Source organism: Hesperophylax consimilis, chromosome 29 (genome assembly GCF_061612785.1).
Source record: "Hesperophylax consimilis isolate HC1 chromosome 29, BYU_Hcon_1.0, whole genome shotgun sequence".
In the NCBI taxonomy this organism is placed as follows: Eukaryota; Metazoa; Arthropoda; class Insecta; order Trichoptera; family Limnephilidae; genus Hesperophylax; species Hesperophylax consimilis.
Window position 1 is genome coordinate 8570363 of NC_142864.1, and position 26808 is coordinate 8597170.

Consider the following 26808-nt stretch of genomic DNA (forward strand, 5'->3'; position numbering starts at 1 on the left):
TCAATTATATGTGAAATCTAATACAGACTATTCCAAGAGCATCTATTGAACCTTCAACGGCGATAAGTTGATTACTCAGAGAAGAAAAGTGACGACGATAAATATATTAATTTTGTGATATTTTTGTTAGTCAATAGTACTACTTTGTCCTTTTTTAGAATGTCATCATTACTGCTCTTGTGCTACAAGCAATTGGTTTTTTGGATAATAAATATTTTCACGATATAATCTGTGATTTGACAATATCGTCTTTGCAAACATGTATGGTTCAAACAGATTGTATAATCACGGTAATATATAGGGGGTCCAGGTTATCTAGTACGGTCAATCGATAAAGGTTGAATTGATAATATCGGTTACTTGTCATCGTTCCCGAGCACTTAAAACAACAGATCACATAAAATAAATTAAGAACAGTTAGTCGTAGTTAACTGTTGTATGTTAGCTGGCGATCTGCATTCAAATAATGACAAGTTACCGATAGTATCGATAAAACCTTTATCAATCGACCGTGCTATATACCTTGATGCTCACCTTTCTGCTACAACTGTCACCAAACGACACGTCTTCGTTAGGCTAGTAACACATTACGCTATACGCATCAGCGCTTACTTGGGCGTGGACTATACAGATTATATGTTGAGGTGTGCCATTAGACTATAATCTTCCTATCCCTACGGCAGGGGGTCATATCAATTGGGGAGCTGCCGCGGAATATCATTTCTATGTATGGGATCTGTCATCTTGACAGCTGACAGCCGCGTGATCACGGCAGCTCCCTAAATTGATCATTTTCAAATTTCGCCTGGCTAACAGATCACGGCATATCATCTGTCAGATCTGTATGGTATAACACCCAGCTCTCCTTTTTTCATTATTTTTTTTTAAGTCCGTGTAGAGCATTCCTCGATGTTTTAAATCTGGGCTTCTGGAACATAATATAATCCCAGATTGGAGTACAATTTTGGCATCCTGAGTCTGTTATATGGGTATTTCAATGAAACCTGCTCTAATGAGCTAGCAGCATTGATCTCGGTTCACGTGAGTGAAAATCAACGAACACGAGCGGAACACCCGTTCACAGTTGATGTTGGCTTCATGAGAATGGGTCGTTTATTTGACCCGTTTTTGTGTAAGTCGGCTATTATGTGGAACGAGCTACCAACATCTGTTTTCTTCATATATGTTCTTCCTTCGCCTCTTCAAGACCCGTATTAATGAATCCCTTCCTTCCTTAACCCGCCTCACAACGCTGCCCAAAACACATATTTTATTTTTTAATGCATAATATTTCCATTTGTATATAACTCGGTCTACCAATTGAACTACAATCACTTGATGAAAGAACTAAACTTATTAAAACTCTCAGTTTTTCATTTTAGCGTACCTTCAAAAACAACGAAACTATTTGAAATTGAATGTCAAGCTTTTTTTTTATATTAACTCCACACAGGAGGCCCTGAAGAAAATAATTTCCCTCAGGGCCTATGTCATCTTTGGGGATGCTGTGTGGAGGGTCTTTTTGTGGAGAGGAAGGAGTGAACATGGGTCTTGAAGAGTCCCATGTTGTAGGAGGGAGGAAACACAGAGCTGTTGAACTTAAGAACGAATCGTAGAAGCGACCCGTTCTCATGTGACAAATGTCAACCGTGTACAAATGTTGGGCGCGCGTTTGGCGTGTATCCCGACTACGCACCGGTGCCGAAGGGATCAATAACGCTAGTTCCTCAGAGCATCTGAGGTGGAATATTAATTTGATGACGTAATTTTTTTGTCTACACACGAGGGGTTCAGTAATTGGTCTCTATACCTAAAATAATAACAATAAACATAATATCAGTAATGAGATTATGTTTCTTGTTGATTGGTGATATCAAAATTGATGCTTCCGCATATATTTCAGAAGATGATAATCGATTCTTAGTTTTTAAAATGACTTTTGCTCTGGTTGCACACTCATCCATCAATCAACCATATCATGAAATCTATATCATGCTATTGTTGATCGTGATATATCTATCTTATCATAGATCCAGAAATATTTCACAGGCTTCGGGCAGTTGGCAGTCTTGTGTTGTATTTTATGTTGTGTTGTATGTTGTCTTATGTTGTGTTGTATGTTAGAGATCGCTTGCACCTAAATCTATTCAGCACTATTATCACTTTTGTTCAGTTTATAATGTTTTCTGCGTATTTAAAAAGCGCTATATACATATTAATTTTTAATTTTTCATAAAAAAAAATACTGTTTTAGAAACTAGATAAAATGACCTTTCTTTTGTATGCATTTAAAATAAACATTACTATTTCCAAATAATAAAATTTAAATATCAAAGTGAAAAATGTTATCAAAAACGCTAATCACATTTTTACTTAATTTTTAACTCCAATCCTCGAAAAACTGAGAGAACTCGATATTTCGTAAACATGTTTTTTCTGTTCTATTTTTAACGTCAAAAACATGTTAGAGTTGACGACTACAGTCCCTGGGTAGGACGGTTCAATTCACTGTCAAACCAAAAAAAGTTTCATAAGACAATTTAAAAGTTTACAGTAATTAAGAGCCAGTCCCTGGGGAGGTGGGTTCAATCCTCAGTCAAACCAAAACATAAAATTATTTACTTTTAAATATATCTATTAATAAAAATAGCTGTATTATATATATTTTTAAATGTTTTTAAGTAAACCGCGAAACCGAAACCTTCCAGTAACCATGTTCGACATCATGCTGAGCATGTTCGACTTTATGCTGAGCATGTTCGACTTTATGCTGAGCATGTTCGACTTTATGCTAAGCATGTTCGACTTTATGCTAAGCATGTTCGACTTTATGCTAAGCATGTTCGACTTTGTGCTGAGCATAAAATACTAGCACGAGCACTAACAAGATCCTTCAAACTCGCCATGAATATGAATATATACATACGAGTGAATTGCAATTAATGCCACATCAGAACGTCAACCAATTAACATTGTATTCTAACGAATATTAATTACCGTGTTCACCGCGTTCAGTTTCCGACAATCGCTTTAAATAGCAAATCTATATAATGACATGGTCTGTTTACGGCGGTAATTATGCATTTGTATCATTTTTAAAAACATTATTATTGAAGGACTGAATGCATTAGTCGCTAGCAAGGCTAGCAGTAGTCCAAAGAGGAGTTCTGAAGCCAACCCTGATGGCAGTAAGGCATTAAACTAGCAAAGGAATGATGAAATCAAATTAAATGAATAATCGGATTGCAACAATGACATTACAAACTATAGACATTGTTGACGCAACTATATACATCTCCTTTTAACATATGTCCCTGTATTCCTCCACAAGATTACCTGTCCCTGTCTGACAATGTGGAGTATCTACATATCCACGTCAGTGACATTGCAAGAATTTATTATACTCGACAAGTGTGATAAGAAAACCGGTACAGTGAACATATCCCTTCGGTGCGTTTAATTCCAGTCTATTACGGAAGCTTCTGTAGTGATGACCAACCAGTATCCCTTAGTTGAAAAGACCAAGAGTAAGTCAGAATCCTTTCCAATTCTAACTGTTAACCACAGCTAGTCCATTGGAGGGGACCCACCCTTTCCCGACGGCTGTGTGAGGAAACTGATTGTTTAACCTCCTTAGCCGCACACGTCAGGACTCTAATTTTTTTTTTTGTAAAAAGAAGCTACATTTATTTTAAAACGAATCTAGACCCTCCAATGTCCCTGCATGCATGATTGTTAGTACGAAATAATGTATGCATACTTACATTAATAGTAACACAAAATAAGAACACATATGAAATGTGTTCGCCTGGTGGTTTGGCATCTAAAATTAAATAATAAATAAGGAGCACAAATTTTATAAGTGGAAGTATGATTGAAACATAAAAATATACAAGCCGCGTATCGAGGGCAGTTTACCCCACTATCACGGGGCGGTCCCGGCAAGAAAGGCTAGTCCAATAGTTATGTCAAATATTGATTACAGACTACAAATAAGAAGACATGTTTACAAACTAGATCAATTGAGCAGGGCCGGTTCTGTGCAGCCGCAATTGAACCAGTTAATTATTATCAGTCTAATATATCCTCTGATAACTTGAGGTTTTCAGTAGCACCAGGTGTCATTTGGCTCAGGGCCGGTCCGGATTGTTTTGTAGTACTTCCTCCCTCGTACTTCGCAGGATTGTTGTAAGCAATTTATGTTTTCACAAGGGGCGTAAAAATTATATTAGCGCAAGGCGCCGTTTTGATGCCAGGGCCGGCCTTGCGATGTTAGGTATCGTTTACTATGTGTTAATACATGCTGAATCGAAAGAGAGCACCTCCATGTCAATAGAATCAATATTTGGTGACTTAAAGGTTTTTTTAGTATAGAAATGAAAAAGTAAAGAAAATAACAATGGTTGATCCAGAGGTTATCCCATCGCATTATTTTGGGATCTTTATTTCTACTGCCAAGAAGAACACATGAGTAAATTTTCATGAATAATTTTTGTCATTTATTTTGTGCATTTTGGTACTATTTTACCTGCAACAGTTAAATGGTATCAAGTGTTCTTGCGATAGGCGAAGAGGCTGATAAGGAGAGAAGGGTAACGGCAGGAAAATCGATTAATGGAGAACAGAAAGCAGAATTCGTTAATAAACAGACTTGGTTAGAATAGCATAGCGAGAACTCTGACACTAATTAATCCTGGTAATAGTGAAGAACCGAAAAGCCAGGAAAAGCATTCAAGTAAATAATCTGTAGTGAAGTTCTGTGAAGACTCTATCCAAGTTCTGTTACTAGTTTAGTTTGGTGAAGCAACTGGTCAATAATAATATAATAATAGATCATGAATGGAACCTTCACAGAGCTAGAAAACAACAACTTTGAAATTTGTAGAATTGTTAAAATTCTGTGAAAACATCCGTCCTTAGACCTTGTCACATCCTGAATTTGTTCATTTCAAGAGTAAAGTTGTCATTTTTAGACCTAAAGATTCGAAAGACAATCAAGATACTTTCTTACGTTAGTATCCTTGAAAATGTTGTTTGTTAAGTTATTTATTCCCTCATTATAGAATTAGAAAAATTAAAACATTCTACAATGTGTCTGTATCTGTGTATGTAAATTATCCTTATCACAAAATATTTAGAACACTCAAGATAGCAATCGTATACACATGGCAACAATAGCTACTTGAAATGTCGATCATAAATCATATTAATTCACGATTCGCCAAACAATCAGGAAGTGTAATGTTGAATCACTTATATTATTTTTTTAAACGAAATCGACCTTGGATCAGACTGGCTTTGAACCAGAGTCGTTAGAATTGGATTAGTTTTTAGCTTCCCAAACAAAACACTGACCTATTTTATTTTTGGCGACAGATCAAGAGATCCAATGTTAGGGTATATGCTTTTGTCGTATCTTCCGGCTCGAATGGATAATTCAATCAATCAGTGAGGTTTGCCTAAGTCGTCATAGGAGATTATGAACAGTGGGTTTTTTGAGAAACATATTGTTTAGTTTGTATCTAGGGGTTCCAGTACACCAAACACAATAGAAGGATGCATTTGCGATCTGTACAGTAGTCAGTAGTGTGTACTATTAACGTATCTGCGGGCCCTATGCAGTTGAACAGACCCATCTGAGAGGTCAATTTGGCTCTAGCTTCTGTGAAGTTTGCTGGTCACTTGTGAAAGATGATTTCAACAATCTAGCCGAAATGTTAATCTCTCTACAAAGTAGGTAACATTATCTCCTTTACGATTCTTTATCATTAATATTTTTTATTGATACAATAATATTATTTACTAGCTGAGTTATACCACCTATTCTGTAGACCTTTTTAAGGTATACAATTCCATAGTACATTATTTTGATGTATCTCATAAGATTTAGCCAGCGTTAGCAGTGTAAGCGTCCGAAAAAATTTTTTTTACGACTTGATTACAAAACATCGACTTTTCTCAACTTTCTATAAATATAATATGCATGAATTATACATATAAACCTTTCGTAAGAAATTCTCTAAGTGATAGTGAAAACCCTGTCAAAATCCGTTGCGTAGTTTAGAAGATCTAAGCGCACAAATAGATAGAAACAGATAGCGTCTTTAATTATTTATTAATAAAGACGCTATCTGTTTTACTATTCGCCCCCATTTGACAGTTTAATAAAATTCAATAAAATATTTGTGGTGTATTTTGTCCAAAGCTTGTGTTAACCGTCGGAGTTTTTATGTTTTTTTTATACTTGTCTAAGTGGTCAAAAATTAAGTCTTGTTGTTTTGTTATGTTAGGTTAGTTGTAACTCAATCTAACTGTCCAAAGAAGCTGAAATTTGTCAATGGTAAAACGGTCAAACTAAACAGGTATTGATTTTTTTTTCACATATTATGGAATTAGGATCACGTTATGCTACGTATACTTCTGCGAGCCGAACTGCCGACCTGAACCCCAACTTATTGGAAAGAAACGAAGCAACCGCAAATAGCGCGAAACGCCGCTTGCAATTGATTCGTTCCCTTCCCATAATTCGTGGTACGGTTCGCGTTTCGGTTCGCAAATGTATACGTACCCTAAAAGGTTTACCTACTGTCTGACGCCTTATTCAGGTTATCTAATACACATTAGTTTCATTAATTCTGTGAGAAATAAGAAAGTTACACTACAGCTATATTTAGCGACCCAAAAGACCAATAATTTTTGTCAATTCAATAAGTTAACATAGAAATGTGAAAACTCTAAAAATATCGACACAGAAGGCATCATATTTTACGGTAAATTATTGGATTACGATTTTGGCATTGAAGAGAAAATCTCTAGAAATGTGATCTATATCTATTTGAAAGGTAATTGATATCGCCAATTTAGGTAAGTAAGTACATAAAACCTTTCGACTCCTAGGCCCCAGACAGACCAATGAAATTGATTACTTACTTCTTCAAGAAATAATTTCAATGTTCGATCAATTTCACCAGAAGTCAGATAAAATTGATCCTACTTCGGGTAAACAGTTCGATGTATTTTTATTCCGCTTTCTAAAGCGATTCAGTCATAATGTGATGCACTAAAAACTCTCTAATGGTGAACTCTGACGTCGTGAAATTTGCACACTTTTCTGTAGCATGAAAAAATACATCCTATAATTTGTTCGCTTTTGGGAGCAGCTCACATGGTCTCACATAAATCGTTCGAAATATGAACTAAACGATGTTAGAAAGAGAAAACACCAGGCATTATTTTAAAATCTAGAAGTTAACCACAAAAGCATTAAAATGTACCTACACCTCTATGGAACCAAAAGTTGCGACTGCAATTTGAACAAAAATTATGATACTTCGTGATTTTTTTATCAATTAGTTTAAGGCGATGCCATACGTACTAATGCAAAATCAAGTGTTTTTGTGAGTAGAATACATCTTGGCTTTTGAAATGATCGAGTATTTTTTAGATAAGTCTTTTTATAAGCCCAGAAAAAAAAATGTATAAGGCCTATGAAAACTGCTTTAAAGTTCAAAATCTCCTACTTACGAACCCATTTTCGGTTATGATTTTATTATATAATGTGGAAAATTAAGTTATTTATAAAATGATCGAAAAAAAAAAAAAATTTGCCTGAACATCCACAAAATAAAATAAAGGCACTTTTTGGCCATATTTTTTTCTTGCATAGATCAAAACAGGCGGATGGTGTTAAGCGGGAATTAAAACCTTATCGCCATCTACGTAAGGGTTGTTATTGATAGTGGCTCAATTTAAAATACTAGACGACGTAGTGCATTGCCTTAAGTAAGCTGACAATGAAGTGTGTAATAAATTTTTCTAGTAAAATACTTTCTTTTAGTAATTTTTTTCTTTTCCAATAATTTTGTTAAATCAAAATTTAATATTTCAAATTATATCTTTATTTTTAATAATAAAAATTTACATCAACAAAATGATTATCATTTCACTCATCACAAGCGTTCGTAACTATTGATTATTTAATCAAAGGTTCATTCTAGGGCGATAATGTACTCGGTGTTGTTTTGACATTCCGTACCAAGCACGCTTCTTAATTTAGGACTTTAAATCATTATTATAGTTCCTATATGTTTGCTGAGGCCCAATTGTATAAGTTACCAACTTATATTAAATGGAAATAAATTATTTAAATGAAAATGAAATGCTTTAAATTTAAATGATAATAAATGAAATAAACTAAATTAAATGAAATTATGTGAAATAAAATAAAATTTAAATAATGTTAAAATGACGTATTATAAAAGGAAGCTATAAGCCAAAAATGTGTATATTCTTGGTATACCTTATATTTTTATTTAATAGGCATTCAAATCGCTTGACAAATGGAGTCTAGAAACGTTCGATTTCAAGCACAAAACTGTTTTTTATTTTGTAAATAATTTTATAAGAAAACAAAAAAGTTAATCAAGTGAAACTGCCACAGATAATCTAAGCTACAATACTGTATTTTTTAAGTTGTTTTCTTTACGCGTTCATACATTAGTATTGAAAAAAATATTTTTTGGTAGTTTACACTTATATTTTGTATTGAGTAATTTATTTTTTTATTTGTATTCTACTCAAGCGAAACGATAGGAAAACCTTCAATTTATCTAAAGCATTTTTTGGTATTCATAATGTTAACCAATTCGTTATAAAGATCAATCAAAATAGTGATTTAGCATTAAGCTTCGCCTTAATGAAATATAATAATATTTTCCATTGATGCCAATCTGTACAAACCCATAAATAACCGTTATTATCAAATTACAGGTGACATAGTTAGCGTAGCTATCTGTTAGTTCTCAGAATAACCACTTATTTAGTATTATGGTTCAAGAAAAGATTTAAAAAAATAATAATTGTTAGAAGATCAATAATCTCTTAAGTAAGGGACAGTATAAATGTAACGCTATCAGATAATACACAAGGCAGTTAAAATACCTGGATCAAAAACAAGAAATACAAAAGATTATAATTTTCATATGCATGAATTAAGATTTTGCATTGACTATGATGGTTTCATTTATGCATTACATATTATAATATAACATAATATGTAATTTAAAAAATAAATTTCACAATTGATCTTATAATTAATTATCTTCTTGTAACCCTGTTTTTCAAAATTTGATTCATTGAGTGTACGTAAACAGTTGGCAAATATTATTTTATAAAATCGTAAACAACTTTACCTTACTGAATGTTCTGAATTATGAAATGGAATTGGATTTAAAATACTCACGCGGCACACGCATTTGTGATTTATTTTTATTGAAAAACATTGTAGACGAATTAAATATCAATTAATAAAAATAAATGAAAAGGTAATTAAATTAAATAGTATAGGCAATAAAAATGAGGTAAGGTTGTGTATTTTATTGTGTACCATGTATGCATATGTTTTATTATTTTAAGATATTTTTTTATCAAGCGCATACCCGTGAAAAATCACGAGAAGGCAAATTTTAGGTGAACCATTGTTTTGTAGACGTAACGCCATTTTTGCAATAATTATGTATTCCTCACCCTTCAATCTAAGAGTGCAAATAAATCAAATTGTTATTTGAAGTAAAAACATGAACTTAAATAATTTTCTCACGTCATATTCACAGTTCAATACTTTATTTATTTATTGTTTAGGAACATTTACAGACTATTAAAATGAAAAAGTCATTTGATAAGCGCTGCAAAAAGCTTAGATGTCATCAGTCCACTTAAAAATGTTCACATCATGCACAGTTTAAGTATCATTATACACTATGTATCAACAAAAAATATAAACAGCAAAACGTGAACAAAGGTAAAAAAAGAGATATAAAAAAATACAAATCTATATATGATCCAAAAAAACCAAAAGCAAAAAAAAAACAGAAAACAAATAGAGTAAATGAAAAAAACTAAGAAACATTGACAATCTATTGAAAATTTGCTTTTTAAATAAGCGAGACTATTTGCATATAATATCTATGTATGTAGTTACACTCAATAGAATTGTACAGACGACACATTCAAGACAATGGATTGAAGTATGCAATATTGTTCTTAAATAATTCTAGATGGAATATATTCTGACTCCTTAGATTACGTCTATTAGGAACTTTAATAAGAATATTGCTCACACAATATTGCTTCAAGCTTGTCGTAAATAATTATGTGTAGACCACAGAGATAGGAATTAATAGACGAGAAGCTAATGGCGAGGGGTAAAATCAACTGTTGAAGAACGAAGGGAGTAAGGCTGACTGTGATTCGTCAATAAATCAATCTGACAGTAAATAGGCATCTCGCATTATAATATCACCATTTAGTTCTTAAAAGTAAAATCTGCTTTTGAATGAATAGACATTTCTACATGGGAGCGCAAATTACTCGCCACGTTATTAACTAATTTTGCGAAGTCCAAATTCGGCAAAGTAAGGCAGCTTCTATTTTCAGAGTCGTAGTTAGTTTCAGAGTATTTAGTTAAGACACTTTTACAAATGTCTCATAATTTACTTACCCCAGTAAACAACGATGAGCACACTTGAGAATCGCTACATTGAGATGTGATAGTATATGTTTCTAAAACTGATCCATATAATACGGTGTGAATAAGCTTAAAATAAAGTAAAATAATGCTTACTTATGGAATGTAATACGACAATTGGGTTTATTCTCTTTTTCACATCTATTTTTACAAGTTTTCATATCACAAGTCAACATTTTGCCGTTTTATTTCGTAAAATGAACCGATGATGCCTCGACCATAGTTCGCACAAGAATGATGACGTCACGTTTTCAAATTTCACTTGAGGCCATATGCGAGCCCAGCCGGCTCAATGGAACCGGTATGGGGAGTGGGGATAATACGCTTTTAATCACTTAGGGCAGGTCTACTAATATTCATATGTCTATGGTGTAGACATATTAAGTCAGCAAATTGTCTTCTTTTATCCAGGGTCGTAAAGTTAAAGTATTGGAGTCGTTCCTCGTAAGACTGGAGTACGGCATTTAGTCCAAGTTTAAATGATAACAATCTTAGAATTTTTTTTTGTACAGATCCAATAGTTTTTGAATATTTCAAGTATTGTGGGTTCCAGATAACACTATCATATTCTAATTTGCTTCTGACCAATGAGTGATACAATGTTATAATGGATTGGGGATTTTTGAATGGTTTCGTTATTCTATGTATAAATCCCATCGTTTTCAAGGATTTTCTCGTGATATCACTCATATGTATATCAAACTTAAATTTTGTGATTCCTATATCTCTAATAGTGGTGACTGAATTTAATTAAACATTAATAATGAAATATGCACGATCCTTTCGTCTTCTGTTACGAGTGAGGGTTATGATGCAACATTTATCAATATTTCTAAACATCATTTTGAGTACACCAACGTACGTTGATCAATTTTACAGATACTTGCTGTTGATAATAATAAATGACACACTTATTGTTATCTGTAGTTTATCTTTTATCATCAGACCATTTTATCAGCAGAAAACAATTCAGATCAAAGCATCTTATCATAAATCTGCAGTGTTCATTTATAGATAAAGATAAAAGATATAGTAAAGTTCCAACTACTCGGCCTTGTCACAAAGTTCATCTGGTAATGCACTTATATAAATTTTGCGAAATGAGAAGCAGGAACAATGTTACATCGTTCATTTATTTTATCATTCTTGAAGGTGAACAGATGTTTTAATGCTGGGAAATATTTGCACACGATGCGGATTAGATTGGAAATAAGAAATGTATATTATGATGAATTGCGTAGCAATATATAAGTAACTTTTCCTTAGCTATTACAAATTAATTGTCCTGGTGAATCATTTCTATTTAGTCCATGATAACACTGATATATCCCAGAATGTCCCCATTGACCAGGGCCGGCTCTATGCAAGCGCAATTGGAGCAGTTCGCTTCGGGCGCCGAATTGCCAAGGCGTCGAGACGTTAATGATAACAGTCATATCGTGGCGTCTACAGGTTATGACAAGGGGCGCCAAAATTGAATTCGCGCCAGGCTCCGTTTGGCTCAGTGACTTGACTTTCTGTCTTATGTTCACAGTGATTTGAAAAAAAATCTACAATTGACTTACTTTTTGCTTGCTATTTTGAGATTTCTACAGCGTGTCTATATATTATATTGTAACGTTGTTGCTGAAGCCACTTTATTATTCAAGCAAGCCTTACTTTGACTAGATGGCTATTTTTTTTTAATTTTCCTGTAAAGTTGAAAATATTGATAAAATTTATAACATATTTGTCTTGAACACTAAGTTTTTAAGTTCCTAAAAAAATATATGTTGTTTTGAAGATAATATCTGTAAATTTGTAGAGCTGAATTATATGAAATTTCCTATGAAGAAAAATACCGCAAAGTATGCTCCGAAAATTATTGAAAACATATTTTATTCTGTTATTTAAGTCCCCGTATTCTAAATTTCTACCGATTTATAGCAAATTTCTCTTTGAATCTTTAATTTATTAGGTAAGTTCTAAAAAATATATATGTAATGTTTTAAGATAATATTTATACATTTGTTATGTCGAAACGTTAATTATTTGAAATTCCCTCGATAGAAAAAAATCGCAAAGCTCCGAAAATTATCAAAAAACACGTTTTGTTCTGTTATTTAACATGTTATAGGCATGAAAAAATTCACAGCGTATCTTTAAATGTAACTAAAGCATTTCTTGAGAGATTTTTTCTCTATTACCAAACGAGTCGTGTTTTATTAAATATTTTCACAATTTTCGCTAAATTGTTCTCGTTTTTTAATGTTATTTACATATCTTCCTTTCAAACCATTTTTGAACGCTTACTACGGGGCCTTGACATGTTTTTTACTCTACTATTTTAAACGAGTCGTTGCCTTATCTTCCTCTAATATTCGTATTTACGTATATCCCTTTAAAACCATCTTCTTCTTCTTCTTTTTAAAGGCTTACTGCGGAGCCTTAAAGGAAACAATATCTTATTTCAGAATGAAATGCATTTGTACAAATTGCATAATAAGTCAGATTGTCGAAGGTAACGATTGTGCCACGTTACGGCCGATGTCTCACCGGCTGATGAAGCGATCTGAGACGCGTTGCGAAACGCTGCAACGTACACGGAACATCTTCAAGGACAAAGTCATAGAAAGTTACCAAGACAAACATACCACACCACTGATATTGCCCGTTTCAAGTCTTCACCCAAAAGATAGGTACGTAGCGAAGGAAGACGTCACACTTCGTGACTTTGAAACATACTTAACTGGTACGAGTGGAGTTCCGCAGAGTTGTCCACTTTATTATTCAAGCAAGCCTTACGTTGACTAGCTGGCTAACTATGACTAGGTGATTTACCTTGATTGAGAATTTCAATATTACGGTACCTACCTACTTCCCTGGCTGAAGAAAATTTGGAAAAAAGAATTGTAATTGAGATAGCGACCTTTCTTTGGACAAATTATATAAAAACTAAATATCATATTATGTTACATACAGGGTTTTCCAATAAGATGTGTTATTTTGATATTCAATCGTTCAATCAAGATCAATGGTTTCGTTGCTTGTGTGGCACGTAGCGCCGTCATGTTGTCCAAATCAATACCATCCAATTCCGGTCATAAAAAATCATTAATCATCTCTCGATAGCGCAATCCATTCACCGTAACTGTTGCTCCAGCCTCATTTTCGAAAAAGTAAGGTCCAATGACTCCGCCGTCCATAAACCGCACCAAACAGTCACACGTTGAGGATAAAAAGGCTTTTCAACAATAACTCTTGGGTTTTCCGAGCCCCAGATGCGACAATTTTGCTTGTTGACGAAGCCATCGAGGTGGTAATGGGCCTCATCACTCAAGATGATTTTTCATTTGATTCACTCAAGTGAATTTTAATAATTTCAATGCGTTGTTGAAGCGTGTATCGTTTCATTTTAATTAATGGCGTAGTTTCTACTTGTCAAATATCAAAAAATGACAGCTTCAAAAGTAACATCTACCGAAATAGGGGGCTATTCAAAATAACATCTCATATTGGAAAACCCTGTAGTTAAGTGGGTAAATATTTAAGTCCTTAATTTGATTTATTTAATAAGAGAGTATTAGAAACGTCAGGTAAACGCGAAGTTCACTGTTCACATAACTATTAGTAAGGTATTTAGCAAATATTATTAATTAGAAACTAGAACGTGGAAATAGTTAGAAAAATGAATATTTATGTTAGGATAAATGACTTTACGATTATTCAGGATTATAAAAAAAAACACGAAATCTTCAAGATCTTATTCTTAACTAGCTGTATCCTACAGCTGTACTATCTTGCAGATAGAGAAACAACAGCGCGTCTCAATTAAGTCCAACAGATGGCGTTTTTTTTTTAAAAGCACGTTTTTATCTGTCACATGTGACATCTATATAATATAGGTATAATTCAATGTTCGTTTGTTCAAAATCTTAAATCTCCGAAAGTTCTTCAACGATTGCTTTGAGATTTTGACAAAACATTGCATTCGAATACAAATGTGTTTTTATATACCTATATTAAATAGATGTCATCTGTGATAGGTAAAAACATTTTTTTTTTAAAGCAGCGCCATCTGTTGGACATTAAATCGACATGCGCTATTGATTCTCTATCTGCACAGTCAGACGGTGCCACAGCAAAGCGTGGCGGAGTTCAGCTAGTGCGTTATAAATCGGTATAAATTCTGAAAGCGGTGGAATTATTTTTGAAATAACAGCAACTTTTTTTTTTCACTGTTTTAGGTGTTCCGAAATCGCTTTGTCCCTAACGCCCTTTTAGCTTGTCAGTCAACAAACGATATAATTATTTATGCAAAGCCTACGGAAGAATGGCCATGAAAATAATTTGATAATGACTAAGAAGAATACAATTTTTTTTTTCTTTATTCATAAAAATATATTTGGATACAGGTTTTTTACATGCTTTTCGACTACCACACTAGACACATGTCCGTATTATGGTTTATTATGATTTATGGATTAAATAAAGAATTGGTTAAAATCAGAGGATTGCCTAGAATATTTTTTGTTTTCTGATATTTTCTAGAACAGATTTTTTTGTTGTTGGGTTTTAGATTATTCAGAAGAAAAAAATATTCGTTCAATTCCAAACAATTTTATTTAGTTTTTAAAGAAACCTTCAAGTTTTTTAAATGAAATGTTTTGGTATAAGAATACTAACGATAAATAATTATTTCTATGGAAAAATACGAACATAAACAAACTATGAATAGCATTAACAACATGTGTAAGTTTTATTACAGTTAATTTTATGATTATGACCATCGAACTAAAAACATAAATTAAAATTTCCATTCACAATTATTGATTTCAAAAACAATAACATTTCAACTGTAAATTTCGAAATGGTTCCAACTGGCTACAACGTCATTAAAACATAAAAAACGCCAATGAAAGCTGTCACCAACGTCACCCGGCGTAACGTTAACGCCGCCGACTTCACGAATAAAAACGAATATGTAGTTTTGAAAATGGCACATTTTAAATCAACAAAATATATTTGTCAATTTAAAAAAAAATAGTAAAATACCTTCATTATCGTAATTTTTTTCTTATTTTTTTTTCCGACAGTAAAAAAACCATTGCTATAATATCCTATCTAAGAACCTCACTGCGTACTAACTTTACAAATGTTCGTGTATAACTTGTCGGCGCGACGTGAGAAATTGCGTGAGGAATTTTAATCTTATTTATGGAGCTACTGGCTTTCGTGTTTCTTCTCTTATTATTTGTCCATGGCCTCTTCAAGACATGCATTATAAAATTCCTTCCTTCCTCTATTTAACCCGCCTAACAACGTCACCCAACCGGCTGAAGACATAGTTCCCCTATTAATGCAGCACTGACAAGTTTTGATACAGTCTCTCGTAAAATGCCACATCCAAAAATATAAATAGGTACTTTTAAAAAACTTAAACGCTTTCGGCAGTAACATTGGCCTAATATGTCGTAATGTTTTGTTTCTAATATATTGTAATGTTTTGTTTGTAATATATTGTAATATTTTTTTTCTAATATAATATAATGTTTTGTTTCTAAAATATTGTAAAGTTTTGTTTATAGTATATTGTATGTTTTGTTTCTTATATATTGTAATGTTTTGTTTATAATATACTATAATGTTTCGTTTCTAATATATTGTAATGCTTTGTTTCTAATATGTTGTAATGTTTTGTTTCTAATATATTGTAATGTTTTGTTTATAATATATTATAATGTTTTGTTTCTTATATATTTCAATGTTTTGTTTCTAATATACTGTAATGTTTTGTTTCTTATATATTGTAATGCATTTTTCTAATATATTGTAATGTTTTGATTCTAATATATTGTAATTTTTTATTTCTAATATACTGTACTGTATTTAAATTTTGAAACTTTCAGAAGATGTAATGAAATGTTAAATGATGAATTATTATTATAAAAGAGTATTTTCTTAGTCCTGAGTCTATTAGGAGATCCTGTGCTGAGGGGAACTAAGTTTTGGATAGAGGATTTTCAGCGTTACAATATTGGATTGAATAACCCATATAACATTGTATTTGTATGCCTTTCTTGAAGGAATTGATATTTTATACCGACAAAACTATTTATTCATATTCATATTGCGTATGTACGGGCGCAAACAAATAATTCGTCTTGATGTTGTAAATCATAACTTTCAAAAAGCAATTTGTCAATATATTTATCAGGAAAAGAACACCTGCATGAAAACGTGTTCCGATATATTCTGAATAGACCAATATTTTATCAGGAAATTGGATTGCCATCACGTTTTTAACAGGATTTCAATAAATCAGCCAAATTCATTTTTCTTCGTGTAATAATTTATATCGAAACTAGATGATGTGTACCCGGTGTTTCTGGACATTTCTCTACTTTCTATAAATATAATATGCAAGTATTATATGTATAAACCTTCCGGAAGAAATTATCTAAATGATAGTGAAAACCCTATCAAAATCCGTTCCGTAGATCAGAAGAACTAAGCGCACAAACACTTTGTTTTATACCATTTAGAAATTGATAGTCGTTCCAATGGCAGTCTTACAAGTTATAACGCAAGGTTTTTTTTTAATAGGCCGAAGAACTATGTTCACACGTCCGAACGTAGTCATGTATCGTGTAAATTGACGTATACGTCATTTCACGACAAACGTTTTGTTTATGAAAGACGCACACGGATACAATATGATCGAGTTCACAGTACTTGTACTCGTACTTATTACGATTCGTCTTTTGGTCGTGTGCGGGGTAAATACATGTTGGATACTGGATTCTTTCGGCTGATACAAAATAAAATTCGTCCTTCACGGATTGCAAATCACGTATCCGTCTTTGACTGTGATACGTTAAAGATGTACTGCCGTAAAATCATTTTAAATATATCCTTGCTTGTGCAGTTTGGATTGAAGAATAATTAAAAGAAAATCGGAGGAAGATTGAAACAAACAAAAACATAAAAAGAACATTGTCGAATTGAATCGAGAGTCTAAATTTATACGGCATTGATAAACGACGCTACGCACCCATTATCCTTGGGTATAAGCGGGGTAAAAGGGGATTTTATTTATTATAAACAGCACAAGAGTACTAACTGCTCCCAACCGTCTGGAGCCAGTGAAACTATGGCATCCCCAATCAGAAATTGGGAAGGAGGTGGGGAAGAGAAATGTGGGGAAGTACCTAAATATTCAGATCTGATCATTCAGCCATTTCAAGCCACGATTCAATTCTGAATGGTGGTCTTACACCAGGGCGATACTGAGAGTATTGTCCGCTATGACTGCGAGTGCTCTAGATATTTGTGTATAAAAATTTGAATGTTGAGTAAAATTCTTCGTTTAACACATATTTGATGAATTTCAACTTTTTATCATCTCTAAATAGTATAAAGTCGAATATTTTGTTTAAGTATTTAGTTAAGACACTTTTATAAATGTTCATAATTTACTTCCCAGCAATCAACCAGCTTTGTGTTTCGCGTCCAGACGTTTCTCGATGTGATAGTATATGTTTCTAAAACTGATCTATATTACCTATACGATGTGAATATGCTTAAAATAAAGTAAAATAATGCTTATATATGGAATGTAATACGACAATTGGGTTTATTCTCTTTTTCACATCTATTTTTACAAGTTTTCATAGCACAAGTCAACATTTTGCCGTGTTATTTCGTAAAATGAACCGATGATGCCTCGACCATAGTTCGCACAAGAATGATGACGTTACGTTTTCAAATTTCACTTGAGGCCATACGCGAGCACAGCCGGCTCCAATGGAACCGGTATGGGGAGTGGGGATAATACGCTTTTAATCACTTAGGGCAGGTCTACTAATATTCATATGTCTATGCGTATACGTCATTTCACGACAAACCTTTTGTTTATGAAAGACGCACACGGATACAATATGATCGGGTTCACATTACTTGTACTCTACTTATTATGATTCGTCTTTTGGTCGTGTGCAGGGTAAATACATATTGGATACTGGATTCTTTCGGCTGATACAAAATAAAATTCGTCCTTCACGGATTGCAAATCACGTATCCGTCTTTGACGTAGTGATACGTTAAAGATGTACTGCCGTAAAATCATTTTAAATATATCCTTGCTTGTGCAGTTTGGATTGAAGAATAATTAAAAGAAAATCGGAGGAAGATTGAAACAAACAAAAACATAAAAAGAACATTGTCGAATTGAATCGAGAGTCTAAATTTATACGGCATTGATAAACGACGCTACGCACACATTATCCTTGGGTATTAGCGGGGTAAAAGGGGATTTTATTTATTATAAACAGCACAAGAGTACCAACTGCTCCCAACCGTCTGGAGCCAGTGAAACTATGGCATCCCCAATCAGGGTATGTTGTGAGGCTGAAGGTAGAGGGGAGGGGAAGGAGGTGGGGAAGAGAAATGTGGGGAAGTACCTGGATGTTCAGATCTGATCTCCAAAGACGGCGCAAAGCCATTTCAAGCCACGTTTCAATTCTGAATGGTGGTCTTACACCAGGGCGATACTGAGAGTATTGTCCGCTATGACTGCGAGTGCTCTAGATATTTGTGGATAAAAATTTGAATGTTGAGTAAAATTCTTCGTTTAACACGTATTTGATGAATTTCAACTTATAAAATAAAGTCGATATCCGCGTTTGTCTGTTTGTGCGCTTAGTTCTTCTAAATTACGCAACGGATTTTGATAGGATTTTCACTATCACTTAGAGAATTTCTTTGGAAAGGTTTACATGTATGATACATGCATAATATATTTATATAAAGTAGAGAAAACTCGATGTTTTGTGATCAAGTGGTAAAAAAAAACGGGCGCTTACATTGCTAACGCTCGCTAAACCTTATGAGATTCATCAAAATAATGTAGTACGGAATTGTAAATCTCAAAAAGGCCTACAGAAAAGACTATTATGGTATATGTCTATCTCCTAAGGTTAACCCCCAGCAACGCCAGGTAAACGTCAGCCAATTGTCCATATACCAGATTATTTTGGGATTTTTAAGCTACCATCTCTCTGAGACAGAGAATACTAGTTCTTATAGAATAATATTATTAGTGTCCTACGTTATGTAGTCTGGTTGTATAGATGGAATTAATTATGCATATATGTATACAGTTATGATAGTATTTACATAGAGGAATGCGGTAGGTAGTATGTATGTAAGTGTTGTTGACCCGGTTAATCGATTGGGAACGAGTCAATTAAATAGGGTATGTAGATTACACGACCTCCCCCAACAAGTTAGCATGGTTGTATTTCATTAATATTCCGTCTCGCTCATTCCCATTCTTCTGTTATTCTTACAAAAGCAATCTTTATGAATAAATATATTTGAATTTCGATATTTTTTATCGAATTAATCAACAATATATATTATAAAAGTAAGTGTACAATGTGCGTGGTGTTAAAACTCAGAAACGAGTCGCGGTATGATCAAGGGAGTTATATGTTGTGGTAGCCCTCTATCCCACATTCATGAAGAAGATTTCCGTTTTTACCTGAAGGACGTGCTTTTGTAGATATAAGGGCTGGAAATTTTACCCTCTAGAAATTTCTAAAACAGTCCAGACCTTTCAAGAGTATTCGAGAGTATTCCATAACATTCCAGAACATCCCGGAACATTCTGGAATGTTCTTTATTGTTTATTGTTTATTGCGGTATTTTAAGTAGGTACATAGATATCTATGTCCTAATACAATCCTTATATACATATAATTATAGTAACACATTTAAAATGAATCAATCACATATTTTCGTAATTAAATTTTAAATGTTTTCTTCTGATTTTATTTCTTCTGGTAGCTCTCCAAATATCTTCAACGCTCCGTACATCAATGACTTTTGACTCTGTGTTTTTTTCCTGAAGGGGAGTTTCAATTCATTTCTTGTCCTCGTCTCATGTGTGTGTTTGTTCTGTAGTTTATCAATTTATCTTAGGAATTCACTAGACTATGGCCATTGATTATCTTGTAGATTAAAAATATGGTATTAAAGTAAATAATTTGTTTAAATGACAAGATATTTAACTCCTTCAACATGTTCTTAATTTTTGTGTATCTATTTTTCTTCAATATGCTTCTCATTGCTCTATTTTGTAGAATTGTCATTTGTTTCATTAAACCGTCGTTGGATAAGAATAGAATGCTGCTACAGTAATTTATGTGTGGTACAATAATTGCGTTGTACACATTTTTACTTTACATTATTCTGGAATAGTCTGGAATGTTCGGGAATAATCTCGAAGGTTTCCAGATCATAATGAACTAAAAATAGGATTACAGGCCATTTCCTAATGAACTTTTAGTAAATTCGTAATCGTGACAATACATTGGTTTCTGTTAATCTCTAAATAAAACAAAGTCTCTATTCGCGTCTGTATGTTTGTGCGCTTAGTTCTTCTAAACTATGCAACGGAATTTGATAGGGTTTTCACTACCGTTGAGAGAATTTCTTCTGGAAGGTTTATATATATAATACATGCATCTCATATTTATTGAAAGCAGAGAAAAGTACAGCAACTTCGAATATACGTCAGCAAGTGATTATATAAATTAATTAATAAAGTGGAATCTTGTAAATGGAAATTAACCCACTTCCCGACATACGAACAAGCTGAAACTCGGCTGATAGAGTCGCTGTCGACGACAATGCATTCTATCTACTTTTGGACACACAAGCATTTCTCTAAAATTGGAAGAAAATTTATAGCAGTTCATGAACGAATTATATTTCGGCACTTTCCAATTAGAATTTAGCTGAAGTGATTTAGCGGTTCACTGATTTTATTCAGCCACTGGGGAGGATGGTTCAATCCTCAGTCAAACCAATTTTTTAAAAAAGTTTTAATAGAGATATATTTAAAAGTTCACAGCAGTTATAAAATATTAATATTGTCGCAATTTGTCAATATATTTATCAGGAAAAGAATACCTGCATGAAAACGTGTTCCGATATATTCTGAATAGACCAATATTTTATCAGGAAATTGGATTGAAATCACGTTTTTAACAGGATTTCAATAAATCAGCCAAATTCATTTTTCTTCGTGTAATAATTTATATCGAAACTAGATGATGTGTACCCAGCGTTTCTGGACATTTCTCTACTTTCTATAAATATAATATGCATGTATGTATTATATGTAGAAACCTTCCGGAAGAAATTATCTAAATGATAGTGAAAACCCTATCAAAATCCGTTGCACAGTTTAGAAGAACTAAGCGCACAAACAGACAGACGCGGATAGTGTCTTTGTTTTATACTATTTAGATAAGATAAGATAGAGGTTAAATGTTGATTGTTCGTTGACAACCTGCAGGCATATTCGGTTATTTCATAACAAAGAAAAAATTAACATAAATTAAATAAAACACTTTTGATTCTCACCTATCGTGAAATTCGCCGATTCTCGGAAATATTAAAACTTTTTTTTATAATCACAAAATGTTTTTTCACTTCATAAAAATAATACTTAAAAAACACTTAAAGTTAAATCTTAAGTATATAAATAAATAAAAAATAATTAAATATTTCACTGAATACTATTAAAAAATATTATATTAAAATCGGGTTCACAAAATTTAGTATTAATGTTTTGTTTTGTATTTTTTTAAATATTGAATGGAAGTCCAAAAACAGTTCTGAATGAGAATTTAATGTCGAAACTGTTTTACGAAGAGCTTGGACTAGTCAGTAGAGAGTCAAATCCTAGACGCTCTCACTTCACGAGAAGTTGTAAGCGACTGACAATTCTGACACTGACCAATACATTTCTCCATTCCTTCCGAAAGCAATGTTTGTAAATAGTTCTACTTGCAGCGCTCTGACGAATAGTGATAAGGGGTCTGAAAAAATATTTTTTAAGCTACCTGCGGTGAACATAACAATGACCATGCCAAGATTATACAGGTTGTATCGGCACGTACCCGACAAACTTTAACCAGCTATTCTTTAGCATATTTGGAGTAATAAATCTTATGTGCACTTTGCTGTCCGGTAACGTTTTTTTTAATAAAAAAATTATTATTCATATTTTCACCACATGTCACCACTGTTTTATCCTTTGTCAAAGTTTGAAAACCCATCTGGCAATATTTTATTCGAATTCCGTTAAATAAGGTACGTGTGTACCAAAGATATTAGAAGAACGAGATGTGCTATGAGCAGTTCATACTGTGTGGAATTGTTTTGCCCAGTGTCGCCGGTTTTGTTCACCAATACTACTGCACACCTTCGCTTACGCTAAGGTATCCGCACTAAAACGTAGAACAGATTTCTATGCGTACACGTCCCGATAGTATTCAAAGTACCCTAATTAGGTAGTACTCCGCCTACGATCCGGCGGCCAACATAGCATATCCCGTTCTTCTAATATCTTTGGTGTGTATCTATATTGGCGCGCTTTTACAATCACAGCGAAATGGCACGGCACCATTCGTATTATTTTTAACTATTATTATTTAGTGTGTGCGAAAGAGCGAAGACGCTTTTCGACATACTTGCTTATAACAGCTGTTGAACACGAAAAGCAATGCCAATGACAGTGATGTAGTGTGGAAATTTTTATTTTTTTTGTTTTTAATTGAAAAGAAAATGCTACCGGACAGCAAAGTGCCCATAACATTTTTTACTCCAAATGTGCTAAGGATTAGCTGGTTCAAGTTTGTCGGGTAAGTGCCGATACACCCTGTATACACATTCCCTATCCGCGCCTGTCTGTTTGTGCGCTTAGTTCATCTTAACTATACAACGGATTTTGATAGGGTTTTCACTATCATTTAGAGAATTTTTTCTGGAAGGTTCGTATATATAATAAATGCATATTATATTTATAGAAAGTAGAGAAAATTTGAGCAATGCCGGGTAAATTTCAGCTACTTTTCAATATAAATTAGTACAAGGAGAAAAATGAATTTGGATGATTTATTGTAATCCTGTTAAAAACTTGATGGCAATCCATTTCCTGATAAAATATTGGTCCATTCAGACGTTTTCATGCAGGTGTCTTTCCTGATAAATATAATGACGAATATTAATATTTTTATCAACGTTCCGCCGTCTTCATAACACATCCCGTTTTACTGATGCTTTGTTAGGAAATCTGTCAATTAATTCATTAAAGGCCTGTACTTAGTCCCGATTTTAACAGGAATATGAATAATTTGACTAGATTTTTAATAAATTAGCAATATTTTATATCAGTTATTTTTATCCGTGTAGTTCTATGATTAGTATTGGTATCTCGCGTCCAAAAAAAATGTTTCTAATAATTAAAAAAATAATTTTTCTTTATTAATAAATCAAAATAACTTTCTCTGAAATCATGAGATTTGTAAGTAGGTACTTAGATACCCACCTAGTTAAGTATATGCCATATATGTATTTAATGCAACATTTTTTTAATACATATTTCAAATAAGGTATTATACAATTTGTCCAAGGAAACGTCAGGTTCGTTCAGGTCACAGATACCTACCATAATATTGAAAAACACGAATAAGAAAATCCAAATGAACACGACGATTTCACGTTTGAAAAAATATTATTTTCTGAACTATTAAAATGGCCACCATCTTTAAACGGAAACGGAACGTACAAACAAATTTACAGAAATGCAAAACAAAGGAGTTAATAATAATAATATTTGTTATTAATTATAATATTATAATATTATATTCCAGAAAACAGGACTTCGCTACGATCAGTCTACAAAGTAAAACATTTTAATGTCTTAGAAAAATTGATTTTAATACTTTGAAACATCGTAATATTTTACTAAATCATATATTATTTACAACGATAATATATTTCAGACTGTGATATTGTGAAATTAATATGAAATAAAAAAATAAATAAACAGGAATCATTGACTAAAAGATATAGCAATGACAGGAATATATAAATTAATGATATTAAGTAATACATTTAGTGTTTTTGTTAGGTAACTTTAAAATGGCCGATTAATTGTTTAGTGGACAAATTCATCTCGTTGCCGGTAATCGGACAACTCAACACAATGAAATTTCAACACACCTTTAAAAGGTGATATATAAAGCACGAAAAATTATGAAACAAAAACCATGTTAAATCAATGAGGTAACATATATAAGCTTTGACGTTCGAGGTATGCCACGCATATCGGATCATTATCCGATGTGAGATATCTCGGGCATCGGTCGGTAACAAGCGCTCGCCGGGCACAGGTCTGCTGCGATAACTTCAAAATGTCGACATGCACGCTGAGATATTGCACAAATCCTACTGGAAAATAAACGGAAAGCAATGGTATAACCTTTTATCGGTATGTAGGGTTTTACCATAATGTTTTATCTTGTAAATTGACTTATAAATGTTAAAAACTCGTGGAGCAATTGCGTGGCGGCGCTCGGCCGCCGGTCACTTTCGTCGGAAGTATTTGGGCAGCATCGTCAGCCGCCACACCCCCCTTCCTACTTCCCGCACGGGAACAATATTTTAAACTGATATTGCAAGGAATGTAGACTCTATTTTTATATAACTCAATGGTAATATATGGTTTATACATTTGACATACCGTTCTCGTGCCCAGGCCATGATGCGAATATCGTAATGTATCTCCACCCTTAATAGAAGATTTATGCAATAAAATGCAAAATAAAAGCCTGCTTCACTGATGTAAGTATATTATTTTATCGATTACTACGTTCCAATATCTAATTTACATTCGCCAAATCTATCTTCTTTATTAAAAAATGAGTGTACCGGTGTGGGTTTGTTTTTTTTACAAATCTATAGTTTTATTCCGAAATTGATGAAATTTTGCACACTTGACCTTTAAACCAAGAAGAAGGTCCCCTTTTCCACCCCTTAAAGCATAATTTTGATACTTCTTGATTTATATATATAGCACATTTTATGCTTAATAAAATATTTCGAAAAATTTGCGTTAAGCCCGTGCAATGCCGGGACTTCAGCTAGTGCCCTGTAAAGAACATATTAGAAAATTAAGATAGATATGATTTTAGATTTTCACGGCTGTACTGATTTATTTTTGGGGTACTATGCCGTGTTGCGTTACATCCTTATAAAGCCAACGTTTTTGACCGCATTACAGCTTCCATCATCAGGGCAGATGTGTACATATTTCATGGACACATTCTTTACACATCTGCCCTGATGATGGACACTGTAATGCTGTCCGAAACGTTTGCTAAAAAGGAGGTAGCGCAACACGGCATGATACCCCAAAGATAAATCACTTTAAAATATTAACGTGTTGATTATAATGTGTTTGGCGAATATACAGTAAAAAATATACCATAGAAATCGATAGAAAAATATGTAATTATGTTAGGGCTGCACAGTTGTTTTCAATTTTTATATGTTATAGGCATGGAAAGTTCACAGTGTATATTTAAAAGCAACTAGCATAACAGCATTTGACGAAATATTTTTGCTCATTATTATTAACTTCGTTAAAATTATTTTATTTTGCCCCCGTATCACTACGATACTGAACCACTCGCAGTAAGTACCTATTACGACTATTAACACAATAATCAATAGTACTAATCGTATCCACTGGTTCTCAAACTATTACCATCACGATTACCAAGATTATATACACTTTCTATAATTTTCAATGTTTTAAATTAAATTCGCTAAATACCTCACAATGCGTCATGTCCGTCTTAAGGCCCCGTAGTAAGCGTTCAAAGATGGTTTCGAAGCAAAGATATTAGAAGAACGAGATGTGCTATGCGCAGTTCGTACTGAGTGGAATTGTTTTGCCGAGTGTCGCCGGTTTTGTTCACCAATACTACTGCACACCTTCGCTTGCGCTAAGGTATCCGCACTAATACATAGAACAGATTTCTGTGCGTACACGTCCCGATACCGTTCAAAGTACCCTAATTAGGTAGTACTCCGGCTACGGTCCGGCGGCCAACATAGCATATCTCGTTCTTCTAATATCTTTGTTTCGAAGGGAGATATGTAAATACGAATGTTAGAGGGAGCGCACTAAAACGATAATAATAAAGCAAAAATGTTCAAAATATTTAATAAAACACGACTCGTTTGAAATAGAGCAAAAAACTATTGAAAAATGCTTTAGTTGCATTTAAAGATACACTGTGATTTTTCATGCCTATAACATATTAAATAACAGAAAAAACGTGTTTTTAATAATTTTCGGAGTTTACTTTGCGATTTTTTTTTCTATGGAGGGAATTTCATAGAATTAACGTTTAGGCTTACAAATGTATAGTTATTACCTT

General features: G+C 33.2%; 1 protein-coding gene across 1 annotated transcript in view; it reads right to left on the bottom strand.

The window, feature by feature from the left end:
• LOC149409851 (facilitated trehalose transporter Tret1-2 homolog) overlaps positions 1-22221 on the bottom strand; it is a 59422-nt gene extending 37201 nt beyond the window's left edge. The window contains exon 1 of the mRNA XM_089649042.1: positions 21938-22221. The gene's annotated coding sequence lies outside the window, so the exon portion shown is untranslated. The remainder of the gene's footprint in view (positions 1-21937) is intronic.
• Between the last annotated feature and the right edge of the window lie 4587 nt (positions 22222-26808).